Source organism: Pseudophryne corroboree, chromosome 8, assembly GCF_028390025.1.
Source record: "Pseudophryne corroboree isolate aPseCor3 chromosome 8, aPseCor3.hap2, whole genome shotgun sequence".
NCBI lineage: Eukaryota > Metazoa > Chordata > Amphibia > Anura > Myobatrachidae > Pseudophryne > Pseudophryne corroboree.
In genome coordinates this window covers 375,361,615-375,378,254 of record NC_086451.1, presented here as the reverse complement: position 1 = coordinate 375,378,254, position 16,640 = coordinate 375,361,615, and positions in this window count along the sequence as shown.

The window sequence follows — 16,640 nt, the reverse complement described above, 5'->3', positions numbered from 1 at the left end:
TCCTCTGTAGGGCCTTCCTGGCCTCACACCAAGCAACATATTTTTGCCATATACGGTGATAATGCTTTGCTGTCACATCCTTCCTAGCCTTTATCAGCGTAGGAATAACTTCATCCGGAATGCCTTTTTCCGCTAGGATCCGGCGTTCAACCACCATGCCGTTAAACGCAGCCGCGGTAAGTCTTGGAACAGACAGGGCCCTTGTTGTAACAGGTCCTGTCTGAGAGGCAGAGGCCACGGGTCCTCTGTGAGCATTCCTTGCAATTCCGGGTACCAAGTCCTTCTTGGCCAATCCGGAACAATGAGTATTGTTCTCACTCCTCTTTTTCTTACAATTCTCAGCACCTTTGGTATGAGAGGAAGAGGAGGAAACACATAGACCGACTGGAACACCCATGGTGTTACTAGTGCGTCCACAGCTATCGCCTGAGGGTCCCTTGACCTGGCGCAATATCTGTTTAGCTTTTTGTTGAGACGGGACGCCATCATGTCCACCTGTGGCAGTTCCCATCGATTTGCAATCTGCGTGAAGACTTCTTGATGAAGTCCCCACTCTCCCGGGTGGAGGTCGTGCCTGCTGAGGAAGTCTGCTTCCCAGTTGTCCACTCCCGGAATGAACACTGCTGACAGTGATAGTACGTGATTCTCCGCCCAACGAAGAATCCTGGTGGCTTCTGCCATTGCCACCCTGCTTCTTGTGCCGCCCTGGCGGTTCACATGGGCCACTGCCGTGATGTTGTCTGACTGAATCAGTACTGGTTGGTTTCGAAGCAGAGGCTCCGCTTGACTCAGGGCGTTGTATATGGCCCTTAGTTCCAGGATATTGATGTGCAGACAAGTCTTCTGACTTGACCACAGCCCCTGGAAGTTTCTTCCTTGAGTGACTGACCCCATCCTCGGAGGCTTGCATCCGTGGTCACCAGGACCCAGTCCTGTATGCCGAACCTGCGGCCCTCGAGGAGGTGAGCACTTTGCAGCCACCACAGAAGAGACACCCTGGCCCTGGGGGACAGGGAGATCAGCCGATGCATCTGAAGATGCGATCCGGACCACTTGTCCAACAGATCCCACTGAAAGATCCTTGCATGGAACCTGCCGAAGGGAATGGCTGCGTATGACGCCACCATCTTTCCCAGGACTCGCGTGCAGTGATTCACCGACACCTGTTTTGGTTTTAGGAGGCCTCTGACCAGAGTCACGAGCTCCTGAGCCTTCTCCTCCGGGAGAAACACCTTTTTCTGGTTTGTGTCCAGAATCATGCCCAGGAAGGGCAGACGCGTCGTAGGAATCAGCTACGACTTTGGAATATTCAGAATCCAGCCGTGCTGTCGCAACACTTCCTGAGAGAGTGCTACACTGATCAGCAACCGCTCCCTGGACCTCGCCTTTATGAGGAGATCGTCCAAGTATGGGATAACCGTAACCCCTTGCTTCCGAAGGAGCACCATCATTTCCGCCATCACCTTGGTAAATATTCTCGGTGCCGTGGACAGGCCAAACGGCAACGTCTGGAATTGGTAATGACAGTCCTGTACCACAAACCTGAGGTACTCCTGATGAGGTGGATAAATGGGGACATGCAAGTACGCATCCTTGATGTCCAGAGACACCATAAAATCCCCCTCTTCCAGGCTTGCAATGACCGCTCTGAGCGATTCCATTTTGAACTTGAATCTTTTCAGATAAATGTTCAGGGATTTTAAATTCAATATGGGTCTGACCGAACCGTCCGGTTTCGGTACCACAAACATTGTGGAATAGTATCCTCTTCCTTGTTGAAGGAGGGGAACCTTTACCACCAAGATATAACTTGTGAATTGCCGCTAACACTACTTCCCTTTCTATGGGGGAAGCTGGCAGGGCCGATTTGAGGTAACGGTGAGGGGGCATCACTTCGAATTCCAACTTGTATCCCTAAGACACAATCTGTATAGCCCAGGGATCCACCTGTGAGCGAACCCACTGGTGGCTGAAATTTCGGAGACGCGCCCCCACCGCTCCTGGCTCCTGTGGAGCCCCAGCGTCATGCGGTGGATTTAGTGGAAGCCGGGGAGGACTTCTGTTCCAGGGAACTAGCTGAATGGTGCAGCTTCTTTCCTCTACCCCTGCCTCTGGCCAGAAAGGACGCACCTCTGACCTTCTTGCTTCTCTGTGATCGAAAGGACTGCATTTGGTAATACGGTGCTTTCTTAGGCTGTGAGGGAATATATGGCAAAAAGTTTGACTTCCCAGCCGTAGCTGTGGAAACTAGGTCCGAGAGACCGTCCCCAAACAATTCCTCACCCTTGTAAGGTAACACCTCCATGTGCTTTTTGGAGTCGGCATCACCTGTCCATTGCCGAGTCCACAGGACCCTTCTGGCAGAAATTGACATTGCATTTATTCTAGAGCCCAGTAGGCAAATGTCCCTCTGGGCATCCCTCATATATAGGACAGCGTCTTTTATATGCCCCAGGGTCAGTAAAATGGTATCCTTGTCTAAGGTATCCATTTCCTCAGACAGATTATCTGTCCATGCTGCTACAGCACTACACATCCAGGCCGACGCAATAGCCGGCCTCAGTATAGTACCTGAGTGTGCATAAACAGACTTCAGGATACTTTCCTGCTTCCTATCTGCAGGATCCTTTAGGGCGGTGTTAGGGTCTCCTGCCCTGTGCTGCCACGTCGTCATGGCAACCGGGAGACAAGTGCTAGTGGAGTAACCTGAGCGCAGCTGATACTCCGGTTCGGGTCTTTTGCTGTGCAGTGGTTATAGGCTCTGTGCACGGCAGGGGATCCGGTGCTGGTTTTTGTGCTCACAGTCTGTGAGGTCTGAGTGGGGCGTGGACAGCACCTGCTTTATAAGGCCTCTTTTCAGGGTAAGCAGATGCTGCTGAATCTTTGTTGGTTAGTCGGTTCATAAAAGTTAGCCAGTACTGTGTAGCTTTGTATTTGTTTGTTGCTTACTGCAAATAGGCCTGGGGATTTGGTATTACACTCTGCCAATCCAGACCTAGCAGTAAGACTGGAGTCAGTCGTTTAGCTTGCTGGGGTTCTGTTACTACTCTGTGAACTTAGCAAGTTTGCGGCTGTATTCTAAGACTTGCCTGTCTAATCCTGTCTCACTGTGCTAGGTGTCAGGGGTCAGTTTAGTGGCAGTAAGCTAAAACCTGTGCACTGCAAGTGAGAATCAGGATTGTGGAGACTCTCCTTGTGTCTATCATTCCATCTCTGACCAAGGAGTTTACTGCCACACCCGTTGGTAACCCTTTAGGGTTTTGCTGTTGCCCTTAGCAACTGCATTTCGGGTTCTCTACGTATTAAAACACAACATCTTGCTTTTTACATCTGAGCAGTTCTAATACAAGGGAGATACCCAGTTCCTTAGCCTCTGGGCTTCTCTGTTCACTTTGTGTGTATTTTGTTACCCTATCACCTTCTGTGTACGTTATGTCATATTCCCCAGTTTGTCTGTGAGTCCATTTGTTTTGCATAACAGTTCAAACACCAGTACATTCCTGCAGACACTGGAGTGCATAACAGTTCTGACACCAGTACTTTCCTGCAGGCACTGGTGTGCATAACAGGCGGCCGTATCCTGTGACGGCAGGGCCACCTTTTTAGATAAGCGTGTCAGAGCTTTATCTACCCTAGGGGAGGATTCCCAGCGCATCCTGTCCGTTGGCGGGAAAGGGTACGCCATAAGTAACCTTTTGGAAATCAGCACTTTCTTATCGGGGGAATCCCATGCTTTTTCACATAATTTATTTAACTCATGTGAAGGGGGAAAAGTCACCTCTTGCTTTTTCTCCCCATACATATACACCCTTTTGTCAGGGACAGGGTTTTCCTCCGATATGTGCAATACATCCTTCATTGCTATAATCATGTATCGGATGGCTTTAGTCATTTTAGGCTGCAACTTTGCATCATCGTCATCGACACTGGAGTCAGAATCCGTGTCGACATCTGTGTCAACCAACTGGGATAGTGGGCGCTTTTGAGACCCTGACGGCCTCTGAGCTGCAGAATCAGACACGGGTTGAGACCATGACTGATTATCCAACCTTTTATGCAAGGAGCTTACGTTATCATTTAACACCTTCCACATATCCATCCAATCAGGTGTCGGCGCCGTCGGCGGCGACACCACAGTCACTTGCACTTGTTCTGCCTCCACGTAACCGTCCTCGTCAAACATGTCGACACAAACGTACCGACACACCGCACACACACAGGGAATGCTCTAATTGAGGACAGGACCCCACAAGGCCTTTTGGGGAGACAGATAGAGAGTATGCCAGCACACACCCCAGCGCTATATAACCCAGGGATTACACAGTAACTTAGTGTTTACCCAGTAGCTGCTGTTTATGATAATTTGCGCCTAAATTTATGTGCCCCCCCTCTCTTTTTACCCTTTTTCTACCTTGATACTGCAGGGGAGAGCCTGGGGAGCTTCCTCTCAGCGGAGCTGTGAAGAGAAAATGGCGCTGGTTAGTGCTGAGGAAGAAGGCTCCGCCCCCTCAGCGGGGGGCTTCTGTCCCGGGTCTGTGTAATAAAATGGCGGGGGCTCGTACATATATACAGTGCCCAGCTGTATATATGTGTCTTTTTGCCAAGAGGTATCCTAATTGCTGCCCAGGGCGCCCCCCCCCCCCCCTGCGCCCTGCACCCTACAGTGACCGGAGTGTGTGGGTATTGTGGGCGCAATGGCGCACAGCTGCAGTGCTGTGCGCTACCTCATGTGAAGACAGGAGTCTTCTGCCGCCGATTTCGATGTCTTCTTGCTTCTGCCGGCTTCTGACTTCTGGCTCTGCGAGGGGGACGGCGGCGCGGCTCCGGGAACGGACGACAAGGTCAGGTCCTGTGTTTGATCCCTCTGGAGCTAATGGTGTCCAGTAGCCTAAGAAGCGCAACCTAGCCGCAGTTAGTAGGTTTGCTTCTCTCCCATCAGTCCCACGTAGCAGAGAGTCTGTTGCCAGCAGAAGCTCTCTGAAAATAAAATAAAAAAACCTAACTAAAATACTTTCTTATTAGCAAGTAGAGCTCACTAAAAGCACCCAGCTCTGGCCGGGCACAGATTCTAACTGAGGTCTGGAGGAGGGGCATAGAGGGAGGAGCCAGTGCACACCAGGTAGTACTAAATCTTTCTTTAGAGTGCCCAGTCTCCTGCGGAGCCCATCTATTCCCCATGGTCCTTACGGAGTCCCCAGCATCCACTAGGACGTTAGAGAAAATTAATTATGTATTAGAAACCTCAATCAACCATATTTTAATGCGTTCTAACATTAATAATGTTATTAGCCTTTGATTTTATTTATTTTACATAATTCAATAAAACCAATTTTGTACAGCTTTTTATTATTCCTATTACATCTGAAAATATGTAGATAGACTAAACATATTAATACATACAAAGTACACTCATAGATAGATACAATTAAAAATAAGAACAAGTTAATTTTAAGAATTAGTCTTATTATAATTAAATAAATCGCAATAGTAATACAAAATGTAAAATGCAAAAGCACTTTTCAGAGAACACACACACATACACAAAAAGGAGGAGTTAATCATTAGCACTAGGCATATCACTGGGATTAAACATTTTGAATAAAATCACAATTTTTTAAAATTATTATTATAATAGGTTTTTTTTTTAATAAGTCATGGCACCGTGTCTGTACAGGTTCAGTATCCCATATTTAAATATTCATATACACACGGAATATTCCGCAATACAGAATTTATTGAGTGAGACTGAGATAGTGAAACCTTTATTTTCTGATGGCACAAACTTTGTTTAATACACAAAGTTACTTAAAATATTGGGGGTAATTCCAAGTTGATCGCAGCAGGATTTTTTTTTAGCAATTGGGCAAAACCATGTGCACTGCAGGGGAGGCAGATATAACATGTGCAGAAAGAGTTAGATTTGGGTGGGTTATTTTGTTTCTGTGCAGGGTAAATACTGGCTGCTTTATTTTTACACTGCAAATTAGATTGCAGATTGAACACGCCACACCCAAATCTAACTCTCTCTGCACATGTTATATCTGCCTCCCCTGCAGTGCACATGGTTTTGCCCAACTACTAAAAAATTTCCTGCTGCGATCAACTTGGAATTACCCCCATTGTATTAAATTACCTTCAGGCTGTGTGTATAAGCTTTATATGAAACATAAATGTATTCTGAGCTTAGACTTGGGTCTCATCACCGTGATAACTCATTATGGTATGCAATTATTCCAAAATACAGAAAAATCAGATATACAAAATACTTTTGGTCCCAAGCATTTTGGATATGGTATACTCAACCTGTACTAACAGCATAATAAAAAACCAGAATAGTTTTTATTAAAAAAAAACAAAAACATTTGGTTTAAACCATGGGCTCCCGTGTGTCCCAGTATGACTTGTTTGTTTGTTTTTTGCCAGTGGAAATAAACATGAATATTCCTTCCATTGCAAGGACACTGGAGTACCACTGGCTGTCTGTTTGGAAAGTTTTTTCCTGTGTGAATCTGTATGGACAGCTTACCCGTATCTGTATTTCACGTTTGTGTTTGACACATGAGGTCCATTTTTGGCAGGATCTTGCTGTTTTCACCTTCCTTTTGAAAGTTAGAAACATAGGAAATAGCTGAATTCTGATCAATCGAATATATGAGACTGGCTTGAAGCTTCAGCAGTCTCCTTTTTGATGTTTTGAAGTTATTCTTTGAAAAATCCTGAGTGTCCATTCTGATTGATCACATTTTGATAAATGTTAATACCAAAAGACATACCCCTGATGAAGTCTAGTTACTAGATGAAACGCGTTGGGTTGTTATATTTGATGTTATCTCTGAATAGCATATGAGGAAGATTAAAGATATTGCACTAAGTTGCCGATATTCCTCTATCAACTTCAAAGATGGAGTATTCGAAGAGAAATTACTTCATTTTGTCTGTGTAATATGATTGACATGCTTCTTTGCTTCTGTACATTTTAATAAATTTTTATGAAAGAACAGTTCATGTTTATGTTTTAAAATCAATGTTAATTGTGAAACCCACTGGGTTCCCTGTATTTATAGGTTAAAATAACCTTTGGGCGCCAGTTTCCTTTCTTTTTATATTTTCTGTATCCAGTCCCTCCTAACAAGGGACTTAGTGAAATAGGCAGCCCCTCCCAAGGAGCACTGTATCTTATTGTATCTAATTAGCCTTAGAACAGTGCAGAAGGAGAGTATTTGGTTGATGAATATTCCTTCACCTGGAATTCAGACATGTGATGAGTATGGAATCATGGCTATAGGTGATTAGTAGGAATAGACATATAAACACATCATATTCATGGTCAATCTGCCACCAAATCTTAGCCATATACAGTATACACTATAAAAATTTTACGTTACAGTCATCTCCCAGTGGTCTTAAAATAAAAGTGAAATCCTTAGAATACATATATTATATTGTTATGAAACTGTAGAACATATAGTGTAAAGCGAACATTTTTCCTGAAGTGCAATATTAAATTATTTTGGACAGAGGGTCACTAAATCGCAGTTTGCCTCCCAGCAATTAGGTAAATGCTTTGCTGCGTAAATCTTTTTCTAAGAAACAGTAAAAATAAGAATTTACTTACCGATAATTCTATTTCTCGGAGTCCGTAGTGGATGCTGGGGTTCCTGAAAGGACCATGGGGAATAGCGGCTCCGCAGGAGACAGGGCACAAAAAGTAAAGCTTTAGGATCAGGTGGTGTGCACTGGCTCCTCCCCCTATGACCCTCCTCCAAGCCTCCGTTAGGTACTGTGCCCGGACGAGCGTACACAATAAGGAAGGATTTATGAATCCCGGGTAAGACTCATACCAGTCACACCAATCACACTGTACAACCTGTGATCTGAACCCAGTTAACAGTATGATAACAGCGGAGCCTCTGAAAAGATGGCTCACAACAATAATAACCCGATTTTTGTAACTATGTACAAGTAATGCAGATAATCCGCACTTGGGATGGGCGCCCAGCATCCACTACGGACTCCGAGAAATAGAATTATCGGTAAGTAAATTCTTATTTTCTCTATCGTCCTAGTGGATGCTGGGGTTCCTGAAAGGACCATGGGGATTATACCAAAGCTCCCAAACGGGCGGGAGAGTGCGGATGACTCTGCAGCACCGAATGAGAGAACTCCAGGTCCTCCTTAGCCAGGGTATCAAATTTGTAGGATTTTACAAACGTGTTTGCCCCTGATTAAATAGCCGCTCGGCAAAGTTGTAAAGCCGAGACCCCTCGGGCAGCCGCCCAAGATGAGCCCACCTTCCTTGTGGAATGGGTATTTACATATTTTGGCTGTGGCAGGCCTGCCACAGAATGTGCAAGCTGAATTGTATTACACATCCAACTAGCAAAGTCTGCTTAAAAGCAAGAGCACCCAGTTTGTTGGGTGCATACAGGATAACAGCAAGTCAGTTCTCCTGACTTCAGCCGTCCTGGAACCTATATTTTCAGGGCCCTGACCACATCTAGCAACTTGGAGTCCTCCAAGTCCCTAGTAGGCGCAAGACACCACAATAAGCTGGTTCAGGTTAAACACTGACACCACCTTAGGGAGAGAACTGGGGACGAGTCCGCAGCTCTGCCCTGTCCGAATGGACAAACAGATATGGGCTTTTTTGAGAAAAAAACCACCAATTTGACACTCGCCTGGTCCAGGCCAGGTCCAAGAGCATGTTCACTTTTCATGTGAGATGCTTCAAATCCACAGATTTGACTGGTTTTAAACCAATGTGTTTTGAGGAATCCCAGAACTACGTTGAGATCCCACAGTGCCACTGGAGGCACAAAAGGGGGTTGTATATGCAATACTCCCTTGACAAACTTCTGGACTTCAGGAACTGAAGCCAATTCTTTCTGGAAGAAAAATCGACAGGGCCGAAATTTGAACCTTAATGGACCCCAATTTGAGGCCCATAGACACTCCTGTTTGCAAGAAATGCAGGAATCGACCGAGTTGAGATTTCTTCGTGGAGCCTTCCTGGCCTCACACCACGCAACATATTTTCGCCACATGTGGTGATAATGTTGTGCGGTCACCTCCTTTCTGGCTTTGACCAGGGTAGGAATGACCTCTTCCTGAATGCCTTTTCCCTTAGGATCCGGCGTTCCACCGCCATGCCGTCAAACGCAGCTGCGGTAAGTCTTGGAACAGACAAGGTACTTGCTGAAACAAGTCCCTTCTTAGCGGCAGAGGCCATAAGTCCTCTGTGAGCATCTCTTGAAGTTCCGGGTACCAAGTCCTTCTTGGCCAATCCGGAGCCATGAGTATAGTTCTTACTCCTCTACGTCTTATAATTCTCAGTACCTTAGGTATGAAAAGCAGAGGATGGAACACATACACCGACTGGTACACCCACGGTGTTACCAGAAAAGTCCACAGCTATTGCCTGAGGGTCTCTTAACCTGGCGCAATATCTGTCCCGTTTTTTGTTCAGACGGGACGCCATCATGTCCACCTTTGGTAATTCCCAACGGTTTACAATTATGTGGAAAACTTCCCCATGAAGTTCCCACTCTGCCGGGTGGAGGACGTGCCTACTGAGGAAGTCTGCTTCCCAGTTTCCATTCCCGGAATGAAAAACTGCTGACAGTGCTATCACATGATTTTCCGCCCAGCGAAAAGTCCTTGCAGTTTTTGCCACTGCCCTCCTGCTTCTTGTGCCGCCCTGTCTATTTACGTGGGCGACTGCCGTGATGTTCTATCCCACTGGATCAATACCGGCTGACCTTGAAGCAGAGGTCTTGCTAAGCTTAGAGCATTATAAATTTACCCTTAGCTATATTTATGTGGAGAAAAATCTCCAGACTTGATCACACTCCCTGGAAATTTTTTCCTTGTGTGACTGCTCCCCAGCCTCTCGGGCTGGCCTCCGTGGTCACCAACATCCAAAACTGAATGCCGAATCTGCGGCCCTCTAGAAGATGAGCACTCTGTAACCACCACAGGAGAGACACCCTTGTCCTTGGATATAGGGTTATCCGCTGATGCATCTGAAGATGCGATCCGGACCATTTGTCCAGCAGATCCCACTGAAAAGTTCTTGCATGAAATCTGCCGACTGGAATTGCTTCGAAGGAAGTCACCATTTTTTTTACCATGGCCCTTGTGCAATGATGCACTGATTTTAGGAGGTTCCTGACTAGCTCGGATAACTCCCTGGCTTTCTCTTCCGGGAGAAACACCTTTTTCTGGACTGTGTCCAGAATCATCCCTAAGCACAGGAGACTTGTTGTCGGGATCAGCTGCGATTTTGGAATCTTTAGAATCCACCCCTGCTGTTGTAACAGTATCCGAGATAGTGCTACTCCGACCTCCAACTGTTCCCTGGACTTTGCCCTTATCAGGAGATCGTCCAAGTAAGGGATAATTAAGACGCCTTTTCTTCGAAGAAGAACCATCATTTCGGCCATTACCTTGGTAAAGACCCGGGGTGCCGTAGACAATCCAAACGGCAGCGTCTGAAACTGATAGTGACAGTTTTATACCACGAACCTGAGGTACCCTTAGTGATAAGGGCAAATTTGGGACATGGAGGTAAGCATCCCTGATGTCTCGGGACACCAGATAGTCCCCTTCTTCCCGGTTCGTTATCACTGCTCTGAGTGACTCCATCTTGATTTGAACCTTTGTAAGTGTTCAAAATTTTTTTAGATTTAGAATAGGTCTCACCTAGCCTTCTGGCTTCAGTACCACAATATAGTGTGGAATAATACCCCTTTTCTTGTTGTAGGAGGGGTAATTTTAATTATCACCTGCTGGGAATACAGCTCGTGAATTTTTTCCCATACTGCCTCCTTGTCGGAGGGAGACCTTGGTAAAGCAGCCTTCAGGAGCCTGCGCAGGGGAAACGTCTCGACATTCCAAACTGTACCCCTGGAATACTACTTGTAGGATCCAGGGGTCCTATACGGTCTCAGCGTCATGCTGAGAGCTTGTCAGAAGCGGTGGAACGCTTCTGTTCCTGGGAATGGGCTGCCTGCTGCAGTCTTCTTCCCTTTCCTCTATCCCTGGGCAGATATGACTCTTATAGGGACGAAAGGACTGAAGCTGAAAAGACGGTGTCTTTTTCTGCAGATGTGACTTAGGGTAAAAACGGTGGATTTTCCAGCAGTTGCCGTGGCCACCAGGTCCGATGGACCGACCCCAAATAACTCCTCTTCCTTTATACGGCAATACACCTTTGTGCCGTTTGGAATCTGCATCACCTGACCACTGTCGTGTCCATAAACATCTTCTGGCAGATATGGACATCGCACTTACTCTTGATGCCAGAGTGCAAATATCCCTCTGTGCATCTCGCATATATAGAAATACATCCTTTAAATGCTCTATAGTCAATAAAATACTGTCCCTGTCAAGGGTATCAATATTTTTAGTCAGGGAATCCGACCAAGCCACCCCAGCTCTGCACATCCAGGCTGAGGCGATCGCTGGTCGCAGTATAACACCAGTATGTGTGTATATACTTTTTATGATATTTTTCCAGCCTCCTGTCAGCTGGCTCCTTGAGGACGGCCCTATCTATAGACGGTACCGCCACTTGTTCTGATAAGCGTGTGAGCGCCTTATCCACCCTAAGGGGTGTTTCCCAACGCGCCCTAACTTCTGGCGGGAAAGGGTATACCGCCCATATTTTCTATCGGGGGGAACCCACGCATCATCACACACTTCATTTAATTTTTCTGATTCAGGAAAAACTACGGTAGTTTTTTCACATCCCACATAATACCCTCTTTTGTGGTACTTGTAGTATCAGAAATATGTAACACCTCCTTCATTGCCCTTAACGTGTGGCCCTAATAAGGAATACGTTTGTTTATTCACCGTCGACACTGGATTCAGTGTCCCTGTCTGTGTCTGTGTCGACCGACTAAAGTAAACGGGCGTTTTAAAACCCCTGACGGTGTTTTTGAGACGTCTGGACCGGTACTAATTGTTTGTCGGCCGTCTCATGTCGTCAACCGACCTTGGCTCGTGTTGACATTATCACGTAATTCCCTAAATAAGCCATCCATTCTGGTGTCGACTCCCTAGAGAGTGACATCACCATTACAGGCAATTGCTCCGCCTCCTCACCAACATCGTCCTCATACATGTCGACACACACGTACCGACACACAGCACACACACAGGGAATGCTCTGATAGAGGACAGGACCCACTAGCCCTTTGGAGAGACAGAGGGAGAGTTTGCCAGCACACACCAAAAACGCTATAATTATATAGGGACAACCTTATATAAGTGTTTTCCCTTATAGCATCTTTTTTATAGATTTCTAACGCCAAATTAGTGCCCCCCCTCTCTGTTTTAACCCTGTTTCTGTAGTGCAGTGCAGGGGAGAGCCTGGGAGCCTTCCCTCCAGCCTTTCTGTGAGGGAAAATGGCGCTGTGTGCTGAGGAGATAGGCCCCGCCCCTTTTTTCGGCGGCCTCGTCTCCCGCTCTTAACGGATTCTGGCAGGGGTTAAATATCTCCATATAGCCCCCGGAGGCTATATGTGAGGTATTTTTAGCCAAAAAAGGTTTTCATTTGCCTCCCAGGGCGCCCCCCTCCCAGCGCCCTGCACCCTCAGTGACTGCCGTGTGAAGTGTGCTGAGAGGAAAATGGCGCACAGCTGCAGTGCTGTGCGCTACCTTAAGAAGACTGAGGAGTCTTCTGCCGCCGATTCTGGACCTCTTCTCGTTTCAGCATCTGCAAGGGGGCCGGCGGCGAGGCTCCGGTGACCATCCAGGCTGTACCTGTGATCGTCCCTCTGGAGCTAATGTCCAGTAGCCAAGAAGCCAATCCATCCTGCACGCAGGTGAGTTCACTTCTTCTCCCCTAAGTCCCTCGTTGCAGTGATCCTGTTGCCAGCAGGACTCACTGTAAAATAAAAAACCTAAGCTAAACTTTTCTAAGCAGCTCTTTAGGAGAGCCACCTAGATTGCACCCTTCTCGGCCGGGCACAAAAATCTAACTGAGGCTTGGAGGAGGGTCATAGGGGGAGGAGCCAGTGCACACCACCTGATCCTAAAGCTTTACTTTTTGTGCCCTGTCTCCTGCGGAGCCGCTATTCCCCATGGTCCTTTCAGGAACCCCAGCATCCACTAGGACGATAGAGAAACTATAAACTTATCTTGAAATAAACATCTTTTGAATTATTTTTGTTCTCAGTTTTGTTTATTGTGACAAGACGTGTAATATGCCATACAGCATGTCCCCAATTAATAATATGCCACATAGTAGTGCTCTCAGTATTATACCACACAGTAATTTCCCAATTGATAATATGCCACACTGTAATACTAATAGATAAGATGCCACACGGTAATGCCACCAGCTGGTATTAGGCTACACAGAGACCCTTCAGTCATGTTCTCTATATGCCTCAGTCTTCAGAACACACTTATATCTTCATATGCTGGCTCAGAGCCCCCTTTATGTGCTCTATGCCAGCCCAAAGACCCCACTTGAGTATATACCAGTCCAGAGCTCACAATTATGGGCCAGTCCAGCGTTCTCCCCTTAGGTGCCAGCCCAGAGTCATCCCCACTTAGGTGCCAGCCCAGACCTATCTCCCCCTTAGGTGCCAGCCCAGAGTTATTCCATCCTTCGGTCCTAATCCAGAGTTCCCCCTCCTACAGGTGCCAGCCCAGAGTCATTCCTCCCATATGTGCCACCGCAGAGTTTCTCCCCATAGGTGTCAACCCAGAGCTCCCCTATTAGGTACCAGTCCAGAGTCTCTCTTATATTACCTCTTGTGTTCAAGTCTTGTCTCTAGTGCCACCCTGTCCTTCTGCTACCACAGCCGTCGAGTCTTCATCACTCCCCACTGCACAGTCTGCACTCCATCCAGTCAGGTGTAGCTGTAGTGGAGCCTGTGACATCACTGCTAAACTACCTCTGGAGTACAGACAAAGATGTATGGAGCTCTGGAGGAATCCTGGATGGAGCGGTGGCTGGAATCAAGCAGGGGGCGAGCCCTGTATGGCCTGCAGGCTGTAGTTTTTATGTGCCTGGTGTAGAGGATATTGGGGGAGACATATCAAGCCTCCTACAGAGTAGATGAGTTGCCCAGTGCAACCAATCAGCTTCTAGCTAGCATTTATCAAGTATATTCTATTAAATAATATGTAGAAGTTGATTGGTTGATATGGGAAACCTCTGCACTTGACCACTCTTTAGAAGACTTAATACATCTCTGCATTGAGCACTACTGTCTTTCCTTCCATGAACTGTCAGAATAACTTTTATTTGAACATTCAATGTTGATAATTAATCAAGAAAAAGAAAACTCTTTTTGCTAGGGCACTTTATTACCACTTTTTCAAATCAGGTCAGACCTGGGACAGACCCCTTTTCCATTGCAGCGCCTATCCAGGTTATTCCCGGATTGGCGCTGTTCCAATGGCACATTGGTACAGTGCCTGTGCTTGGAGATGACATCATCTTCTTGCGCTGGAATGAGGCTCATCCCATGCTGGAAACGGGTCCCTGGTTGGATGATTCATGATACCCGTTTCCACTGTAGCTCACCCTGGACCACTGGCGTATCTATAATGGGTGCAGTGTATGTGGTGCACACGGGCCCCTGAGTCCAGAGGGGTGCCTCACCGCACACGCAGCGCCATTTTCCCGGTGATCTGCGCATGTGCTGTAGAGTCGGCGCTCTCTAGTGCTCAGACTCTCCAGCGCTCCCAGAGGAGGGGGTCCGAACGGAAGAGGCAGCAGGCGGGCCTCCTCCTCTCTTAAAGCGCCGCTGCCCTGGACCTTCCTATGTAAAACCCTGCTCTGTACCCAGGAAGGATACCCAGGTGACTGGACCCGGGTGAAGTCATTTCCACTGACAAAAATCCTGGGTTCATGTGCGCTCATGTGCAATAACCCAGAATTTTTAAGTCAGTAGAAAGAGGGTATTAGACTTATGGTAAAACTTAACTTTTATTAGTTATAAGCAGGACTCATATTGCAACAGATAACACAGACATTAACATAATAATAAGCCAGGTTCTAGTTTTGTTAGTACTTCTAGAACCTTAGAAATACTGAATCCCAGGCACGGCTAGAACGGCTTCCTAGGGATTCCTGTTGTGCGCAATTAGGGTCACACCTCCAGGCCATAGAGATAACTAATTATATTGTATCATGCAGGTATTACTCTGAATGCCTTTATCACCGACAGAAGGCGCACACTGCGCTCCTGAAGGATTTGTCATCGGACTCTCTCTGGCCATCCGATGTCTTGTGATATGATGGCCAAAAGCAGAACTTAGGCATACCTATGAAAGAGCACTCCCTTTCATTCTTTCCTATCATCGTGGGATATATTTATTAAGGATTATACAGAACATATAGAATTATACAACTAGTAGTGGTAAAGTGGCATTGAATATTCAGATTAAAGCCCCCATTCAGCTTCAGCTGTAGTTTTGCTAATATAGCAAAACTACAACTGCGACCAGACGCATGCTGGGGGCTGCCCAGCATGCTAATGGTGGGCAGCAATGCGATCACAATTCAATTGCATATAAATAAGAGAAGCCACCCTGCCTCTGCAGTCTGGCTGTGTGTGACATCACGGGGCTGCCTCGAAAAAGGCCCAGAACCTGCCCCTGTTTTCACTGTAACGCCGTGTCGCCTCCCTGCTTACACCTTTGCCTGTCAATCAGGCAGAAGCATTCACATTACTGAAATGTGATCGCATCTACCTGCCCGTGCACACGCAGTGTGGGCCCTGTGCGTGTGCACTGGCAGTGACACCGGGAGAATGTGGTCGTATCTCAGTAGCAATGGCTACTGAATTAAAACCCAAGTATCAATACTTCTAATTATGTGAATTACTTTAATATTTTACAGGTTTTTTTTAACTCATTGTATCCCAGCGGATCCTCAATAGCATTTCATCTGTACTCTCATTAACCCCAGATGTTGCCCTTGGGGGCTATGTGGGTTAAAAACAAATACATAAATCTTTTATGCATATAAAGGTATATCTCTTAGGTACTCTCATTGGCCGTTCAATGTCACACGTCAAACGTCCAACAGTAAAAGAATGACAAACGCTATATACATACTTTCTCTATCATCCATAAGGGATACTGGGGACACTTAGTATGATGGGGTATAGATGGGGTCCAAAGAAGCCAGTGCACTTTAAATTTCTTCAAACAAGGTGTGCTGGCTCCTCCCCTCTTTGCCCTCCCCAACAGCTCAGTTTAGAAAAATATGCCCTTAGGAGAGGATGCACATTCTGGAGCTCCAGAGGTTTTTGTCTTCTGTAGGAGCTGGAATCTACTACTGAGGTGGATGATTCCTCTCCTGCGCAGGGAGCCATGGGCTACTACTGACAAGAAATTCCAGGTATCAAAGAAATGGGTTGCCGCCTTTCCTTTTGCTCATGAGGGGTGGAAGGTCTGGGAAACTCCCTCTACTGCTGATGCTTCAGTATCACGCCTGTCTAACAAGATAAGGGATAAGTCCCTGGCTGAAATGGGGATAACTCCCTGGCTGAAATGGTGACGCTAGTTCAGCATATCCAGGAATCTGCCCATTTCCTCTGTGACAGAATCAAAGGAATTGGCATTATAAATGCCCGTACCTCTACCATGGTGGATTCTGCACGCAGGGCGTT